Below are 6,468 nucleotides of genomic sequence, written 5' to 3'. Positions count from 1 at the left end.
CAAGTTCAGCTTTGAGCCAGAAGCTAGAAAGCACTCTGAGGGGGTGCTCCTGACTGTGATGTCTACCATAAAGTGCTGCACTAAAAAAATATCTGACATGTATCCAGGATTTATTCCCTGGAAGGATCCCAAACTGGTTTGCATGCTATATATAGGAATCTGGCATGATGACATCAGCTCCAAACACTGGAGATAAGGCAGCACAGAAGGAGAGTGTGCTGCAGAAGACTGGTAATAAATTACCTGACAACAGACATCCCTGTAGTTATGTTTCACAGTCACTAATGCATTCATCATCACAGCAACCCTGTAAGGCAATCAGTTACAAAGAGGAGGAACTAAAGGCTCAGGAAGACATGTACCCCATACCAGCAACTCTTCTTCAGGTTAGACCACGGTGTCATAGCCTCATCAAAGCCTCTGGGCAGAGGCTGAATATTGGCTACGCCCTCCTTGAGGACTGGACAAGTCCCACCCAGGTTTGGGGACTCAGTTACTCAGGCCTAGAACACTCTCAAGGTTATAATAGGACTGACAAGGTCCATTTTGGTGTCTTCACTTCAGGCTGTTGCTGCAGGAACAACGTTCTTAGAACATCTTCCTAACTGCTGTTAGGCTGTGCCCAAGCTTTGAGTTCCTGTTTACCATCAACCACAGAGATGGAGATTTCCTTTGGCTCTTCCCTAATTCTCACCATGGGGCATTTCACCCCTCTTTCAGCTCAGCTTAACAGCTCACCTTGGGAATGAAGCATCTCCAAAGCAGCAAAAGCAATGCTAGTGTGGAGCAGGAAGTTAGTGGCTTACCAGAGCTTTACAGGATCAATGGTTTTGAATTGCTTCTACCTATAGCTCTCTTTCAAAGGGACCACACAGCTCACAGCTCTGGTAATTAGTTCTGGAGCTTTGCACTCTGAGGTTAAAGTACCCTATCTCCCTCAGTTAAGACTGAAAGCCACCCTCTGATACTTTCATTGACTTAGGCCTTTTGGTTGCAGGACAGTTCTCTCTACCTGTTCCACCTGGGATTTATGTTAATAGAGACCTTCAAGATCATCGTTTCCAACCTATCATCCAACTAACCCATGGCACCAAGCACCCCATCAAGTCTCCTCCTGAACACCTCCAGTGATGGTGACTCCACCACCTCTCCAGGCAGCCCATTCCAATGGGCAATCACTCTCTCTGTGTAGAACTTCCTCCTAACCTCCAGCCTAAACCTCCCCTGGCGCAGCCTGAGACTGTGTCCTCTTGTTCTGGTGCTGGTTGCCTGGGAGAAGAGACCAACCTCTGCCTGTCTACAACTTCCCTTCAGGTAGTTGTAGAGAGCAATAAGGTCACCCCTGACTCTCCTCTTCTCCAGGCTAAGCAACCCCAGCTCCCTCAGCCTCTCCTCACAGGGCTGTGTTCCAAGCCTCTCACCAACTTCGTTGCCCTTCTCCGGACACGCTGCAGCAAGTCAACCTCCATAAAGAGAACAAGATCTTTCTTTCCTGTCTCCAGATGGCTACACAAAAAAATTACCAAACCTGTGAGAGTAGTCTAAACCTCCCAGTCCGACCAGGAATGCAGGCTTTGCCACAACTGGATCAATCAATTGATTCCTCAAGTGAAAGGAGCATGTTAACAAACGCAGTGAAAGCTTACTTGGAATTTCTCCTGTGCTGGTGAACTTCAGAGAGAGAGACTGAGACCTGTTCCAGAGCAGTGTGAAAGAAACATGCGCTGCTCCTAGCAGATAGCTCTTCTGTAGGTGAAACTGACAGTTGTACATGATGACACTGCTTGCATTTTTAAAACCCCCATGAAAGTGAAAAAAAATCTGTCCTTTCTCTGAAAGATACATCACAATTCAACCACTCCTGACTGAAGCAAAGACATCATTTAAACCTTGTCAGCTCTGCATTTCTGACTCTTCCTAGCAAGCTGCTCTGAGAATCCAGGCAGTCTACAGTGTGCCCAGGCAGCCAGGAGGGCCAATGGCATCCTGGGCTGCATCAGGAACAGTGTGGCCAGCAGGAGCAGGGAGGTCATTCTGCCCCTGTACACTGCACTGGTTAGGCCACACCTTGAGTCCTGTGTCCACATCTGGGCCCCTCAGTTTAGGAAGGAGGTTGAGCTGCTGGAATGAGTCCAGAGAAGGGCAACAAAGTTGGTGAGGGGCTTGGAACACAGCCCTGTGAGGAGAGGCTGAGGGAGCTGGGGTTGCTTAGCCTGGAAAAGAGGAGAATCAGGGGTGACCTCATTGCTCTCTATAACTACCTGAAGGGAGGTTGTAAACAGGCAGAGGTTGGTCTCTTCTCCCAGGCAGCCAGCAGCAGAACAAGAGGACACAGTCTCAGGCTGTGCCAGGGGAGGTTCAGGTTGGATGTTAGGAAGAAGTTCTACCCAGAGAGAGTGATTGCCCATTGGAATGGGCTGCCTGGGGAGGTGATGGAGTCGCCGTCATTGGAGGTGTTCAGGAGGAGACTTGACAGGGTGCTTAGTGCCATGGGTTAGTTGATTAGGTGGTGTTGGATGATAGGTTGGACACGATGATCTTGAAGGTCTCTTCCAACCTGCTCTATTCTGTTCTGTTCTGTTCTATTCTATTCTATTCTATTCTATTCTATTCTATTCTATTCTATTCTATTCTACATGGAGTTCAAGGTAGTGATACGGGTTTTGTGTGTCCTTCAATACTTGCAATGCTTCTTTTCTGTATGTTTGGGGGTTGGTTTTTTTGAGACCCAGATTTCAGGGTCATGTAATCATGCCAAAAAAAATCTCAACTTCCATTTTGAAAAAGGCAAAAAAAAGATCATTATTTTTTCAGTCCCTGTGGTTGCAAAGAAACATTCTGAAAATATGGATCATAAATTCCCAGGAATCAGAAGACAAACAAAGAGAACCTTCTGTTTGTTATTGTTGAAAATGAATGATTTGTACGCCAATCACATAATTTAGGGGGTGGGTGTCTGCTGCATGATCTTTGAATCCCTGCTTTGGAAATGCTGAACTTTATAGTGTTATTATTTCCTACCTATTTCATATTTATAGTATTGAGGCCTAAATTTCCAGGGTTCAGCAGAGTAGAATGCTTTCTTCTCATGAGGTGATAAATCCCTGGGAATAATGGAAATATTGACAGAACTTTAACTGTAATATCTCAAATGAGACACCATGTTTTCTGGTTCCTAATTAAATGCATATTTCTTTCAAAATCAGCTCTTTTATAACTTGCAAATCATTTCAATGGCAGCTCAGAGAGAAATAAGGGGAATGTTGATCTTGGCAAGCTTTATCTTGGCAAGAAAAATAGAATTCTCATCTGAAGGTAAAATTCTTCAAACCTCTTATGCAAACAACATTCATGGTGGGTAAAAGAGTTCTTTAAAAGAAGAATTGGAAAAAAAATTCGTAATTGGCCAGCTTAAGCTTGCAAACAACTTGACAGGTATTGTGCTGCCTCCCTGTGGAGACTGGGATGCCTTCTTTGGGATTGCTTTTGAAACCAGAATCAAGTGCAAGAGCACTTTTAGCTCAACCCCAGTTGCAAGAGTGTTTGTAATTACCTGTCTGGTTAGTAAGTACAAATGATGTACTGCAGAAATACAGATGGATGCTGAACGATATCAAAGTGCTCACTAGTCTGCCCACAGAAGGCAATGCACAGAAGGTACACTCTGGCATAGGTGGCTACACACTCACCAAGCTCACTCTATCTGTTGCTGGACTAGAAGCTAAGGCTGCACTCTGAGTGACCAAGGAACTGCTGTGGCATTATCATAGGATCACAGAATTGTTTCAGTTGGGAAAACCCTCTAAACTCATCGAGTCCAACCATCTACCTAACACCACCATTGCCATTAAACCACGTCCCAAAGAGCCATGTCCACATGTCTCTTCAACACCTCCAGGGATGGTGACTCCACCACCTCCCTGGGCAGTCTGTTCCAATGCCTGACCACTCTTTCCATAAATAAAGTCTTCCTCATGCCCAGGGTAAACCTCCCCTGGCACAGTTTCAGGCCATTTCCACTTGTCTTATCACCTGATACTAGGGAGAAGAGACTGAACCCCACCTCATTTCAACCTCCTTTCAGGTCTCCTCTCAGCCTCCTCTTCTCCAGATTAAACAGGTTCCAGTTCCCTCCAGTTCCTCATAAGACCTGAACAAGTTGTAGACCCTTCACCAGCTTCATTGTGCTTCTCTGGACATACTTCAGCAGCTCAGTGTCTTTCCTGTAGTGAAGGGCTCAAAACTGAACACATTATTCAAGGTGCAGCCTCACCAGTGCTGAGTACAGGGGCATGATCACTTCCCAACTCCACACTGTTCCTGATCCAGGCCAGGATGCTCTTGGCCTTCTTGGCCATCTGAGCACACTGCTGGCTCACTTTCAGGCAGCTGTCAACCAGCATCCCCAGGTTCTTTTCTGCTTGGCAAGTTTCTAGATTAAGAAGGGGGAAAAAAGGGTTTTCTACTGGTTCAGCCCCCAAGCTGCTCCCTACAATGCAGTAGGGAATGCAATGAGGCAGTAACCTGGCAGCAGTGCTGAATTAGGATAGGCTCAAACTGCTATGGAAATGTAACTTCCACTTTGGGCCTCCCCTCATGTCTGTGGGACACAGCAGTGTATATTTATTCTCTGTGCCACTCCTAGGGAAAAATTATAGAGACTAAGAAGCCTGGCCCTGCACTGATGGAGGAAGACAATACTAATGTTACAGAAGAGAGTAGCACAACCAAGAGGCTCTGGAGAAGCTTTCTGCGCAGCCGAGCTTGGTGTTACTCTGGAGTGACCAGGCACAGGACACCTGCAGGAGGAAAAGATTTACTCATTGATCCCAGATACCAGGTGAGCAAGAGATAGTGGCACCAGCAGTGGCTCCATTTTCCACATCATGTACCTGTGGAAGCCACTTTTCATAACACTTCCCCACCCCCTGCCAAATTTCTCGCTTTTCTTTTGCTTCTGTTGGAACCCTGAAAGAAAATTTTGGTTAGCAGAACTTCCACAAGACAGCAGGCACTTCAGGGAAGGGGAAAGTGATTTGAAAGCCCAAGAAAACCCATTACTACAATCCCTAGCATCACTTTTAAAAGCAAACACTTTAAAAATTATTTGCTTACATGTGTCTTTCCTACAGGAAGAAATTTTGGAGGGGATTTATTCCAGCTCTGTGCTCTCTAGACCCCTTCTTCTCAAAGAAAAGGGCACAGCACTCAAAATAGAGCATGTGGGAAGAAATGTTCTTCTCATTTTTCTCCTTCCATGGAACAAAAAGGGAAATGTAATAAAGTAAGCAAAGAGCAAAAAGCCCTCTCATTTAATTTCTTCTCACTCATTCTCCATTAATAAAAACCCCAATAATAAATTGGAACACAAGTCTTCTTTTATGTTTCAAGTAAAACAGGGAAGGCGAATCCCTTTTCCAAGGGGCAAAGATACATTATGAAGAGGAATGGTGCTTTGGTGCTTGCTGTGGCTGCACACGCCCACCCCTGTGGGCAAGGCAAAGGAATGGGCAAGTTCTTAAAAAGCAGGAACTCTGCTCCCTTTCTCCAATAAAAGAATATGGCTGAGTTCCTCTCAGATGCTCCTGGCTTTTCAAAACCTCCAAACAAGAGCTTAAAAATCCACAAAGTATTTACTTTTTAATGTATCCCTTCTGAGGCTGCATTATGATTAATGGATGAGCTAGAAGGAGATGCCATCTAATGACTGAGCGAGCCATCTCTCTAGGCTTTTGTCTGTCTACCTGCTTACTTACCACATGTCTGAGTACTGCCCAGACACAGGTGTTCTTTCAGCCTGTGGCTGTCAGATCAGACTCTGTGCTTACTTCTTTCCCCTTTTTTTCCCCTTCTTTATTTTTTTCACCCCAAGCTGATGAGTACAAGAATTGAGAGCTTGGTGGAGTAGCAGAGATTAATTCCGCTGACTGTGTGGGGTATGGGCTTCAGCAGAAATACCTGGGTGTGCATTTAGGGATTCCAGGGCTGAGGATCTGAGCAGTGCCATCCACTCTCCCAGGTCCATTGTGCAGCTCCTTGAAGAGGGCAGACGGTGAGAGGGTGCATCTGTTTCCTCAGACGAAGGGCATAAATGGCAAGGCTGCTTTTGGCAAGGCCCCATCCCCACACAGGGCAATCTGCTAGATTCGAAGCTGCTCGCTTCGGCAGCACATACACTAAAATTGGAACGACACAGAGAAGATTAGCATGGCCCCTGCGCAAGGATGACACGCAAATTCGTGAAGCGTTCCATATTTTTTTCTCTCCATCATTTTCCTCCAGTCCTGGCTCACTGGAGGGGTCCCAGGTGACTGGAAATTGGCCAACGTGGTCCCCATCCACAAGAAGGGTCGGATGGAGGAACCTGGAAACTCCAGGTCTGGCAGCCTGACCTCAGTGCCAGGGAAAGTGATGGAGCAGATTATCCTGGGGCCAATAACTGCGCACCTGAAGGATGGCCAAGGGCTC

At 46.1% G+C, this 6,468-nt stretch overlaps 1 non-coding gene across 1 annotated transcript; it reads left to right on the top strand.

Annotated features, from left to right (window-relative positions):
* The first annotated feature begins 6,152 nt into the window (after positions 1–6,152).
* LOC137461092 (U6 spliceosomal RNA) lies at positions 6,153–6,259 on the top strand. Its single transcript, XR_010993221.1, has one exon. It is a non-coding gene; the product is annotated as a U6 spliceosomal RNA (small nuclear RNA).
* The last annotated feature ends 209 nt before the right edge of the window (positions 6,260–6,468 follow it).

Source organism: Melanerpes formicivorus, unplaced genomic scaffold (assembly GCF_026170545.1).
Source record: "Melanerpes formicivorus ecotype bairdi unplaced genomic scaffold, bMelFor1.0.p_v2 SCAF_3, whole genome shotgun sequence".
NCBI lineage: Eukaryota > Metazoa > Chordata > Aves > Piciformes > Picidae > Melanerpes > Melanerpes formicivorus.
Note: the sequence above shows the minus strand (reverse complement) of the source record. Positions and strands in the feature narration are given on the sequence as shown.